Genomic DNA, 13,862 nt, shown 5'->3' with positions numbered 1-13,862 from the left:
ATTCTGGTTATGGGTATTCTGGTTATGAGTATGGATACATTCAGCAATATATCCCTTTGCGGGAGGTTTCGTCCATTTCTCGTTGTTTTGGTTGCTGGAAGCAGCTCACCTAATTATAATACTAAATAGGGGAAGTTTTATCCTGATCTTCAGCTAGAATAAACAAGATGTCTACAAGTCTACAAGTTTTCGTTTATAATATACAGTGTGTTCCTGGCTTATTAGTAGGCATTCTTTGCTGCTTTAGGGAATTACCCAGGACCCAAAGCATATGTAGTGTATTGATGCGGTATTTTAAGATATTATGCCTGTTTAAACTTATATGCAAATATTATATGTTGTGTACAGTTTCTAGCAAATTTTCTGGGGTGGTATTAAAAGAAGATGACAAAGAGATTATTTTCTGGGGTTAAAATGTTGAACTAAGTCCCAAAATTAAAGTGTTCCAGAAATCTTTTGGACCGATAGAGGTATTAAAACATATTGATATGAGCATAGTTTGACAAGTAAGTATGTTTAAAAAAAAAAATGGAATCCACTGTTACTTTCGTATTAGGCTGCCATAACAGTGGTGTTCCATTTTGAAGCAGATTTGTTGTAGAATTTTGCAACTAGTTCAGGTAGAATTCATTGCTTTACACTACCCCTGGAAGAAGTATTAAAAAATGTATATATTCATAGCAGTACTAAAGCCTAAGCATCGCAAAAGTTATGGTGAACACTTTTCTTAGCTTAGTTGTATAACCAGAGGCTAATTTTGATTCAGAAGACGTGGTAGATAGTGGTAGAGAGTTATAATAATTAATTGTTTTTTGTTTGCAAATTTTAAGGAAGGGGATGTGCAGGGTGTAGCAATTAGTCTGGCCCATCTATCTCTTCTTTTAGTTCCACGCATGTTTTAGAAATCCTTGCAGATCAAATTACCCAGGTTCCTTCTGCAGATGAGATACGCTATGCTGGAGTGACAAACTCAGGCAGTTCAGCGTTTGTGAATATTTATTTATTTGTTTATGTTTAGTTTTATAAAGAAGGGGGATGTGTAGTGGTTGCATGTTTCTTTAATGAGCAATGGAATTATACTATGTAATAGAACTTTGTTGAAGGGTGTTCTGGGATTGTAGAATGTCATGATTCAATTTACTGTTACCTGTATGATCTGCTGCATGCACTTTCATCTCCTGTACTACGAGTCAAATAAATACGTTATACCAATTCCTGGATGTCATATTATTGATGAAGAGGTCGCTACAGTGCTTTTACAAAAAAAAAACAGGTTTGCCAACTTGACACAGATGCTTTTTTTTTTTTTGTCCCAGCGCCCATGCCCCGCTTTCACTTTGTCGGCCAGGCTCTTTCTTTAGATGTGCCTTGTCTAAAGAAAGTGGCGCGGCCTTCATGAATGTGAATGCTGCATGGGCGCTAGCAATTTACAATGCAATAAGTCTTGCATTTGCACGAGTTTAAGGTATTGCATTGCCAAGAGCTCAAATTCTCGTAAATGTGAGACCTACTGCATTGCAAATGCTTGTTGTTTTTGATGGTTGAGTCCGCTTTGGGTGGATCCACTTTCTCGTTTCAGGCTCACTTTGGTTTCTTTCTCTGCCTTTCTGTTGGGAATTACTCTCTGGTAGATCATTTGTATCTTGTCAGAGGGGAAGTGGGTGTGACTGAACGATTCCACCTGTGATTAACGGAGAGCCCCAATTTTATGAAGGAGTTGAGCAGCAGATGGGTATCAATGGGTCAAAGGTTAGTGTGAGCATTGCCAGTCAGGGTGTGTGAGGATTTAGGTAGTTACACCTTTAAATAGAAGTAGAGTGCTAACTTTGTGGCTGGTGTAGTGGTAGAGTGCTTGTTTGAGTCCCTTAATTGATAATACACTGCAGCTCTAGATTTTCTCAATCCTGGCCAAGACTCACCATGTTTGAGTTAGTGTTGGGAACAGCACCTTCCTTGTCTCGTGTTCTGTCTAATTATTGTAATTATGGTTCCCAGTTTTCCATTTCTAGAGGTAAATACAGACCAAAAGCAATCCACTTTCCTGTCCAAATTTGTTTGAATACGGGAAAATACAGCAAATTATCTTTTAGAAGATTCTAACTTTGTTAGTCATGCATGCCAAATTAGTGACTGTGCAGACTGACTGGTAGGGGAGTTAGTAAATCCAACAGGATTTCCCAGTGAAACTTAAATAACTGCAGCAGTACCATTGTTTAACCTATTCTGTAATGCAAGCAATTTCATATGGCTGTATTTTCCGTGAAATGGGTAATAGTTATTGGACATTCTAACACTGTTAAACATTTGTCGGTTAAATAAACGTGTAAACATACCTATTGCGATGATTGGGCGAGGAGAGTAAGATGGCTGTTTGCACCTGCTGCAGTGAGCACACACTCTCAACCGCCCCTGCCTTAGCTGTTCACTTACCTTCTAGCGGCACGGAACTGGCAAAGTTCCACTCGCATACCTAGTAGCGTATTTATCGACTACTGGGCCTCCTGGAGTCGGGCCTTTTGCTACTTGCATCTAAAATGCAGCGGCTTGTTTTCAGGTCTCTACGCAACATCTTACTGCAAGCACAAGTAGCTGTGGCAGAGCCGGCCACTTGTGCTATCGAAAGCCCAGAATGGCGCTGCCATGGGTGAATACTCAAAGGAGGGAGGGTGTGGGGGATGATAACGCTTCAGTGGTTGCAGCCTGCGAGACGTTTACATCTGCACATGCAGCATTGGCAGCCGGAGGATCGGGTGACTGTCAATCCAACAATGAAAAAGCAATTCACTCAAGGGTCAAACGACCCATACGCCTGCGTCTTCAATCTGGTAATGCAACCGAGTTGATATGCCAATAGCGACGATGGGTCTGACTCCACAATGGTGAACGCTTTACTAACAGTGGTGCAAGGTGCTAACGGACCTCCAGGCACAGAATAATCTAGTTCAGTGAATGCCGCAGAAGGCCAGCACCAAGTACAAGGTAATGGTCATAACCAGATAGATTTATTAAAAATAACGACCAAGGAATTTATAATAATGTTTCAGCATATCCCCTGGGGCTCCCACCTACTTTGACAAAGCCCTGCAACTCTTCTAATCGCGGGCTTCTTGTCTTGGTTCTGGCTTGATGGGGAAAATTGGGAATTCCGAAAAGGCTGGCCCAAGTAATACTGACCTAATTGAGCAGGTGAAAGGAAATGCAGAAGTACTGGGGGATACTGTCTTAAGTACCCCTCCCCCTGTATATGGGTCCATTGGATGAATGCTCAGCCATAATACAGATCCATTCTGAGGTTCTTGAGGCTACCTCTGACCCCACATTGGCAGTTGAACATGGGCTAAAGAACTGGATACCTCTGGCTACTGCATGTCTTTGGGATAGTGCCACCTGGAAAGGGGCAGCTCCGGGTGAAAAGCAAACTAAGACTGACGGGCTGCAGTGGATTTAAAAAGGTTCAAGGCTGCTATCCCGTTGACCATTTGAATGCTACGGCTCTAATACATTCTAAGGGAGGGCTTAAGAACAGCCATCTGCGAAAGTGGGTTACTTCCAAGGGGCCAGTCAAGGCCCTGATCTTGCGGCTTTTAAATGGAGGCCCTGCCTTATAGTCCCCCTCTTCAGTTAGAGGGGACGATACCCAGCTCTCAAGCGGCTGCAACCCCAATGAGAATGCTTTCCTGAGCCCAGAGCCAGGTGGTGGCTTGGCAGAGACATGGACTCGCCCAGTGATCCATCTACCTCTGGGACTCCAGTTGCTACTGCTAATGCCAATACCATTGTCTCAGATCAGATCCTACATCCTATTGTATCTGGCAAAGGGCCCTTGCCTCTACAATTCTTCAGTTCCTGCAGTTCCAACGGACAGAAGCACTAGATCATTATGTACAAGTTACTAGCAAGGTTGACTCGCTGTCATCTGAGATAGCCGAGCTTCAGCAACAAATGGCATGGACAGAAGAAGTTGGGTCAGCAGCGATCAAAACAATCAAGGAGCATTGAGCCTCCTGGTGTCTGTCCAGAGTAAAATCAAGGAATTGGAGAACAGACAAAGGTGCAACAAACTAAGGCTCTTTGGCATACCTGAAGGGAAAGAAGTGAGTGACCCCAGAGCTTTTATGATTAACCTCTTTCAGAAACTATTTCCAGAACGATCAGATTGGGATATGGATTCCCAGAATCAGCGGGCCAGCAGGCTACCTATAGTCATAAACCAGGCAAAATACCAGCACCCCACCCTATTCTTATCTATGTGGATAGTTTTTATTTGAGATCGGCCATTTATCTTAAAGCCTGCCCTGTTGCACCGGTAATAGTAGACTCCATGAACATTTTTGTGCTATCAGATTTGTGCAAGGGCGCAATGGACAAACGCTGGAAGCTGCGTCAGTTAATCGTAACGTTTAAGGCAGTTGTGGCCCAGGTATAAATGATGGAAGGTCACAAGTATTTCACTCTGAGGCGGTGGCCTCCCAAGCCTTGAACCAGTGGCGACAAAGTTTTTTTCGCTTCACTCGCTGGGAATGGTTTCAGATAATATTTGTCACCTAGCCTCTGTTGAAGATGGATTAAATGGATATTGGGTTGGACACTAATCACTAAATATATGGGACTGTTTAGTAATTTACACTTAGGTGGGTGAAAGGGTTGGGGGGGTCGGTCACGTGTTTTTCTCCTATAGTGCGGTCAAACCAACTGACTGCGAAGGGGTGGATGATTCCTTTTCTAGGTGCAGGGGAGAGTTCGTAGTTATGGGAGATTGAACCGACATTTCTTATGCGGGTTAGGGTATGGTGGGGTCAGAGTGTGTGAAAACAGCATACAGATCAAAGCACAGATTTAGAGCAATGGAAGCATTCTTGTATTGAAGATAGGTAAGGAACTGATAATCTTAGAAAAACACGATGGTTAGTTTAAACTGTGTTGGAATGTTGCTGGGATAAACAAAACCAGAATGCTGCACTTATTTCGGCTGGAATTAATTGCTTATAAACCACACATTGGGAATAACAAACTCATTTGGCATATATAGATCTGCAACTCTTAAAACAAATAGGGTATGATAGTATGGTTTGTTGATCACAAACAATTTCTATACGTGGGGTGGTTATAATGAAAACCAGAAACATGGCAGTTAAAAACATTAAGTCCATTGCAGATGGCAGGGGGAGGTGGGTTATAGCCCATTTATTAATCAACTGCCCTAATATTGACGATCCTGCTGTCTTTGATTACTTCAGTATGGAACTCCTGGACTGACCTGGAGACCTTGTCATGGGGGACTTTAATTGTGTAATGGAGAACAATATCGAGACTACTAATTGCCAAGTAGCTGCTCGGATTACTAGAACTCTAGCTTTAATTATGGCACTAATGAGGCTGTATGGGCTAGTGGATGCATGCAGAACACTGTTCCCTGTAACTCTGGGGTATACTTATTCTTTCCTCATAGCCAGTACTTGTGAATCAATATGAGACTTGTTACGAAGCAGATGTTAGAATGGACGAAAATGGAGATAGGTCCCGAGGTTACTTCTGATCACAATACTATCATACTGACTATGCAGAATCTGCATGTAGGACGGAAAGGTGGTGCCTGTTTACATGTCCTCATGCGGATATGGAATACCTAAAATGTTTATTGATATAATCCATACGAATTAATAAAGGCACTTCTACCGCTGCCATTGTCTGGGACTGCATGAAGGCATACATTAGGGGGGTGACAATTCAGTGTATTATTAAAATAAACATAGGCAACTTGAACTGGCTCAATATCGGCAGAACTGCATGAACTTAGAATTACAGATTTTATCCAGAGATCTTCAGGCATAGACCTCACACTAAATGAGACCACAACTGCTCAATCGGAGTAAGTGAGCTCCATTCTCTATATAGGGGTACACGCCAGGGGTGCCCGCTTTGCCCCCTGCTGGTTGCCATTTATATTAAACCTGATCTAAGGCAATTAACATTCAATAAGGGTATACAACCAGTAGGAATGAATAGCATGGAGTTTAAAATAACAGCATATGCTGATGATATCCCGATTTTTGTTTCTCATCCGAGTGACTGACAGGTTACACAAAGATAAGCACAATGTACTAGGGGTTTATGCGTAATGCCCCGAATGATAGCTCTCAACTGGCATTAAGGTGGACTCTGCGGCTCTCGACTACTGAAATACAAGACGCTCTTGCAACACTAGACCAGTCGTCAATCTCTGTCAACCTTATGTTACAGCAGTTTGGGACAGTATGCTTTACCATAAGCTGGAGCGTATTTCTAAATGGGCACTGCCTGGAACATCAGAGCGGTCATACTGCCCTAAATGCCACTTCTTGGTGGCAGATATAGTCCATGTGTTCGAGTGCCCTGTACTTAAAAGAATTTTCCGACAGCATGTTTCAATTGGTTTCGGCACAGGTAGGGTTTGAAATATGCTCTAACAGCAAAGAAATATTATTGGGTCTTAAGACCGGGTCAGACAATAGCCCTAGCTTCCTGTTTTAAATCATAATAGTGTGTGCACTCTTATGTATTGCTCTGGCTTGGATCGATCCATTACCACCTACAATAACAGAATTTTGGGCTTTGCTCCATCAAGTCTATGAAGGTGAAATAACAGTCACCATGGCCAGGAGACCCTGATCAGTTAAAAAGACAGAGGATCTGGTCTCACTTACATTAGCTTTAGGGGGATACGACGGCTTGTCAGTTTCATAACCGGAAATCCACATATTTAACCAAGGTTTCTTGTTAACAAATGAGATTAAATTATTATCTCTCTATTGTGTTCTTTTAGCTCCTATAGTTTTGGATTTTCGCTCACTATATGGTCTATTTGTACTATGGTGTTAACGTATGGCAATAACGTTGATTTATGGTAATGCTTGCTCTGACCCCTCGCGGCGGGGGGATCCAATAAAAATGTATTAAAAAAATAAAGGATACATACCCATTGCAGCTTCATTGTACACTAAGCACTTAATAAATAATGATAAATACAGAAAAAAATAAATATGCATAAATACAAATGGAAATAACAACATACCATAAATCAAGGAGCCCTAATTGTATTAAGTTCAGCTATTGCCAATCGTGGCTACCAACTTGGCAACATTCACTGTGTCTCCATTTTGAAAAATTGGGCTCTGCTCATGTAGATCCCGCAAAGACTTTGGTACCATGCTGGGAATTTAGGAACACTATTCCAGTATGATGACATGATGTCCATTAGGGAGCGCCTCTAAGAGTTGTAAGCCCGTGTTTCCAGTCAAATTGACTTTGACCCGACTTCTGTTTCCCAGAAAACACAGAAACGATACTGTCAACCGCCCAGTAACTACCATTTGGATAACTGCGCCAGCTCATAAGATTCCATATTCATGGACACAGATATTGTATGCTAAAAAGGATCCTTGGTCCCCAAGTTCCATATCATAGAGATTTTGTAAGCATCCTTCATTGTTTGAGCCATTTGCCATCCAGAATCGATCGACCAGTGTATTCGTGGCGCTTTCATCTGTGGGACGATTGTGTTCCTTTCGTAGGCACCCGTCCGGTTTCCAACGCTAATCTTTACCTTGAGACGAACATTGTGGTATCTCATTCAATCTAGATTACAGCACAGCTTATAGCAGTGTTTTAATGACAACAGTCCTGAAGATGGTCTCGATAATTGTGTTGTAGAGAGACCGAAACGTCGACCCACATCTTATCTCTACAGTGTTTGATTCACTTTGTGTTCTGAGATAGATGTTTTTTCTAGGTTTTGCTGTATTATTGATTATTTGCTACCAGGCTTTTCATATCAGCATCTCCTTACCTGCTTTTTTGATTTATTGCTGACTCAATGAACTCTTTGATAAAATTCTTTTTTGATACACCTTTGTGTTTTGTTGTTTATATGTTTATATGTCTTTATGTGTTTTATAAACTGATTGTGTGTATTTAACTATATGATTCATACATTAGGTTATTTAACTTTATCCTAAAAGTATATTGAACAACTGATCTCTCTCATGAATTATATCCCTTGAAGGCCTCCCTACCCTTTCATCAGTCACTCAGAACACCAAAACACGCCCCCAAATCCAAAAATGCTCGCAGCTTTGTGGCCGCCATTTCCCTGCTCCTTAAGATGAGGTAGGCCGCAGCTGTCCTCAAACCCCGCTGTGTCTTTTTCCCACCCCCTCTCACTTTCTGTGCTGTCCTCGTTCCCGCCCCCTCCCGCTGTTCGTGGCTCCTGCTGTCCTCGTTCAAGCCCCCTCCCGCTGTCCTCGTTTCTTCCCCCTCCCACTGTTCGCTGTTCGTGGCTCCCGCTGTCCGCTGTTCATGGCTCCTGCTGTCCTCGTTCCCGCCCCCTCCCGCTGTTCGTGTCTGTCCGTGTCCTCTGTAGCTCTGGCTGCCTCATGAGTTGCACTGTGGGGGCGGTGGCAGCAGCTGAAGGGGGTGGCTGAGACCCACACGAAGCACTCCAGGCCGGGGCTCAGGGACGGAAGCAAGCATGGACCACTACGACACCCAGACCAACGACTACATGCACCCGGATGACGACTGGGACCGGGACCTCCTGCTGGACCCCGCCTGGGAGAAGCGGGAGGTGAGCTCAGGTGGGGGCTGCTGTGTTTGGGGCCGGAGAGTGCGCTCACAGCTGACCTCGCAGACCTCCACCTTTCATCATTGCGCCTCTCCGGTAGGAGTGGGTCTGTTTTCCACGCTGGCTGCAAGGGCGGGGGAGAGCGCTGCTAATGCAGAGAAGGTATTTCCTTTTCTGCCCCTTCCTCGTCCCACACAGTTGGGTGTGGCAAGAGCAGCAGTGAGTGAGTCAATCGCCGCTTCCTTTTCGCTGGTTGTGCGCTCTGGACAGCGTGTGGATTTCAACATATAAGATGAGAACGTGACTTTGATGTGACAGGCTTGGGGCTGCGGGCACCGAGGCAGCTGCCCAGCGCTTCGAGGTCTGCCAAAACAGCGTGGCGCTGAGTCAGCCATGAGAGCAGTTTGTAAGCAAGTGAGGTGTGGAGGAGACGTGCTTCAGAAGCTAGATTGTGACCTTGCATCTCAGCTAATCCTGGCATCTACATGAATTAGCTTGTGCACTCATTGCCTCCTATTTAGAGAATAGAACCTTCTCAGTAGAATCGGGAGAGGCAAAATCCAATCAATTCAACCTACCATGTGGAGTCCCGCAGGGCTCCTCGATGAGCCCCATTCTTTTTAATCTGTACGTAACTCCCCTTGCACAAATAATAAGGAACTGTGGCTTCACCCCAATATCCTACGCTGACGATACCCAAATCATGGTCTCAATAAATAGACGTAGAGAACACAGCAGAAAAATTTCAAATCTGCATGGTACAAGTCAGCCAATGGATGAGAACAAATTGCCTAAAACTAAACGGGGACAAAAGTGAGGTCATGATACTAGGAGGGGACACGAAAATATGGTCCCATTCATGGTGGCCAAAAGAACTAGGAGGATGTCCCGAACCAACAGAAAAGGTGAAAAATCTGGGAATCACTCTAGATACCAATCTTTCCTTTGATGCCCAAGCGAATAAACTGGCATCAGCACTTTGGTACATCCTAAAAATGATTAAGAAAATCCTACCCTACCCTACCTACCACATGACTCACGCAAGACAGTGGTGACAGCATTAGCCTTGTCCAGACTGGACTCCAGGAACGGCCTATATGCTGGAGCCAGGAAGAAAATCCTACTCAAACTCCAACGCCTGCAGAATGCAGCAGCCAGGCTGATACTAGGGATACCAAAATTTGAAAGAATCAGCCACAAACTTAGAAATCTACACTGGCTACCAATTGAAAAGAGGATACAATTCAAATCACTATGCTTAGCATATAAAGCAATCAATGGAACTGGATCACAATTTCTAAAAACCCATTTAAAACTATATGAGCCAAATAGACCTCTTAGATCCAGCCAAAAGAAAATAATCAGGGTACCAAGATTCAAGAGAGCTAACTGGGGCGGAAGAAGTTTCCTGGTACACACGGCAAGAATCTGGAATCAACTACCGCTAGGTATAAAAAACAGCCCATCATTGAAATCATTCAGAAAGGAAGTTAAAACGTGGCTTTTCTCAGCATATCCCTAATCAGCATCTTCAAGAGTCAGAGGTATATCACAGCGCCAAGACGCCCTTGGGCATTCGCGCGCTCTACAAATAGATAAATCAAATCAAATTAAGTCAAATCTCCGCTACACAATAACTTGTGACCCTGGGCAAATAACTTCATCTCCCTATACCCCAGTCCCCCTTGATGCCCAGGCTCAGAGACCGTTTCCCAGCTTTAATCATTGTGAAAAAAAAACATAGTGGTACAGGTATCGTCTATAACTTATTTATTTTAAAGGCATGTTGATTTAATTGATGATTAAAGGAACGCATTTGCACGGGCGTTGCGAGCATGTAGCTTCACACCTGCACTCACTTTAACGGCAGGTTGCACGGACGGACTCACCACTATTAAAATGCATCAGTTTCCATGTGTGGGCAATCGGTGTGATCGGCCGTTTCATGTGCACAGTGTGTATAAACAGCAACTGCACGTGCGTGCGAGTGCTCTCAGAGCTTCTAGGAGCTACAGAGTGCAGATGCAGATTCAGAGTGCTTGCTTTCCTGCCCCCTGGCTGTGCTTGCTCCCCTGGCTGTGCTTGCTGCCCTGCCCCCTGGCTGTGCTTGCTGCCCTGCCCCCTGGCTGTGCTTGCTGCCCTGCCCACTGGCTGTGCTTGCTCCCCTGCTCCCTGGCTGTACTTGCTCCCCTGTCACCTGGCTGTGCTTGCTCCCCTGCCACCTGGCTGTGCTTGCTCCCCTGCCCCCCCTGCCCCTGGATGTGCTTGCTCCCCTGCCCCCTGGCTGTGCTTGCTCCCCTGGCTGTGCTTGCTCCCCTGGCTGTGCTTCCTCCCCTGCCCCCTGGCTGTGCTTGCTTCCTGGCTGTGCTTGCTCCCCTGCCCCCTGGCTGTGCTTGCTCCCCTGCCCCCTGGCTGTGCTTGCTCCCCTGCCCCCTGGCTGTGCTTGCTTCCCTGCCCCCTGGCTGTGCTTGCTTCCCTGCCCCCTGGCTGTGCTTGCTTCCCTGCCCCCTGGCTGTGCTTGCTCCCCTGGATGTGCTTGCTCCCCTGCCCCCTCGCTGTGCTTGCTCTCCTGTGTGCGTGTGTGGCTCTGGGTGTGTGTGTGGGGCTCTGTGTGTGTGTGTGTGGGTGGGCTCTGTGTGTTTGGGAGGGGGCTCTGTGTGTGTGGGGGGGGCTCTGTGTGTGTGGGGGGCTCTGTGTGTGTGGGGGGCTCTGTGTGTGGGGGGCTCTGTGTGTGGGGGGCTCTGTATGTGTGTGTGGGTGGCTTTGTGTGTGTGTGTGTAAATGCAATAGGTCATGCATTTGCGAGCGATTATGCTATTGGCATTGTAAATGACAATGCCATATATTTAAAGATTAAGCTATTGGCAATGTAAATGACAATGACATTTATTTATGATTTTAAAAAAAAATCATGAGCAATGCCAATAGCTCTACCTTTAATAATGCTGAGACCATTGCATTGTAAATCCTTGTTGAGTTAGGTAGTCGGAGATTATTGTATGTACCTTTTTGCCGGTTCCTTGCCGTCTGTCCTCCGCAATCCTTCCTCACTCAGTGGCCGCAGGAAGCATACCCTGGCTCCCAGTTAGCCAATCACGACGCTAACTTAACAGCATTGTGATTGGTCTGAGCGTCGTTTTTTGGTGCTTCGAGGCTACTGGAGGCCTGGGCATATTCTCCATGTAGGCTGCGATGCAGCCTGCACTGAGAACATGCGAAGTTTGCATGACTGTTTTCGGCTGCCCAAGAGGGCCATCCAAACAGTCATTGCTCACTTTAGAAGGGTGCAACCACTCCTTCCCTGCCCCGCCCCCTCCTCCAAAGCTGTGGACAGAAGTAGGAGAAAATAAAATGGTAATAAAGCGAGTTATTTTATTTTCTCTTTCACTGCAAAAAAGTGGTGGGGAGACGCTCCTCCGCCTTATCGGAGGAGCCACCATTGTTTCCTGATGCAGAGCTTCAAGCTCAAACTGGCACCTTCCTCCTTGTCCAAGCCACACTAACGATCAGCCATCATTATGAAAAATATGTATTGATAAGTGCCAGAACTTATTGGATTCATCCTCTCCCTTACAAGTCAAATGTTCTTATCGGCCCAACAAACAGACTATGCTTACAGACCTCAGTGCCAGACTGGAAGAAAACATGTGTTTGCCAAAAGTATCCACTCTTGTGGATGCTTTATTTGGGTGATGGGCTGGAAATGAAGTAGAACTCACCTTCCTGGTTGAACCCTGTGCAATAAGGCTTTCTGAGGTAGAGTGCTTGATGAAAGTCTAGATCAACAGGTGTGGGTCTGTTGCCTGACCACCTGCTGACTGACGGGGAAGGCGCGAACATGGTTCTGACCAGGTTGCCATCCAGGTATGCGAAAAGACACTGTGTAATGAAAGCGAGCGCTCCTGTGCTGCTTGCCCAGGGTGTAGAGTCTGTCACAGCATTTGTCTTGGCCCCCATAAAGTACCTCTGTAGCTCTAATACCTCTGCAGCCATCCCAACCACTACTTCTAATGAGATTCTTAATTTCATTGACGGCCCTTGTGGTGAACCGTTTCTTTTTCAAGAGAGGTTCTCAGCCACTAGCATTTTGCAAGGAAAGTTCTAAGGCATCTTCAGCATAATGAAAAGGAACATGTCACACCTTCACAAGCATTAACATGGGGTGTACATTGTTCAGGCACAGGACCAGTCAAATTTTTTTTAATGGAGCTTCTGCTGATAGTTGTTGCAGTAGAGCCACTGAATTAGAGTCTGGCTGTATGACTGGTTGTGCTTTGATGATGTTGGAGCTGAAATAGAAAATATAGAAATAATACCACACATCTGTCAGCACATATAATGAACAGAATTTATTACACAAGATAATGCAAATACGTGCAGCACGGAGACAGTCAGCATAGCCGTTGAGTGTCTAAAGATGTGATGTTTCTGACAGCTTTTATTGACAAAAAGGAAACAGCGTCATAATGCAAGTAGCACAAATTAAGCATATGAATATTTGTCCAATCAAGAAAGGCCTATACTGGGTTATACCATTTATGGTCCGAGATATCCTGTTGCTGACCACGTGTCTTTTGTACGTGGCAATCTTGGAACGTTCCACTGTAATGCAATGTATTAGCCTTGGTACTTTTCTATGTACTAATTTGCAATATCATAGCACGTACCAGAAATATTTCTTAAATGTGGTATGCTGAAATACTTGGGGCTAAGCTAGCATCCTGATCTGTACACGTATATTTCTCGAGCAAGCCTTGCGTTACAAAAGCAGCTTTACTTGAGTATGATGAAAAAGTACAAGCATCTATGTGTTGATTCTCACGTCAACTTAACAGGGCCTTGGCATGTGGTATCACTACACAAAAATTGTTTCCACAGTGAAACATCAGATGAGCTAGTGTGCAAGGTGGTATAGGCCAGCAAACTGATCCCACAGGGACAGACCCCATCACGGGGGAACCTGCCAGCAGTAACCAAACTGGAGGCCTCTTCAGTGCTGTGGGGCCTGAAGGTGCACTAAAAGGAGTTGGAAGTGCATTAAAGATTTGCAGCATGGCCGCCTAGAAGGCCTCTATTTGTGGTGGGATCGACAAGTCTGGGAAACTCTTGGTGCATCAGGACCAGCTGAGCTGGTGGTCCTATGACCAGAAATGTCAAAGGAATGGCAAGCCATGATGCTATTGTGCCTTCTCTTTGGAATCAAAGTGGCAGAATGGGATGTGGTCTCCTTTAGCTTTCTTATTCTTACTTTCAACTTACCCGA

The sequence above is a fragment of the Lissotriton vulgaris genome, chromosome 6, assembly GCF_964263255.1.
Source record: "Lissotriton vulgaris chromosome 6, aLisVul1.2, whole genome shotgun sequence".
In the NCBI taxonomy this organism is placed as follows: domain Eukaryota; kingdom Metazoa; phylum Chordata; class Amphibia; order Caudata; family Salamandridae; genus Lissotriton; species Lissotriton vulgaris.
Note: the sequence above shows the minus strand (reverse complement) of the source record.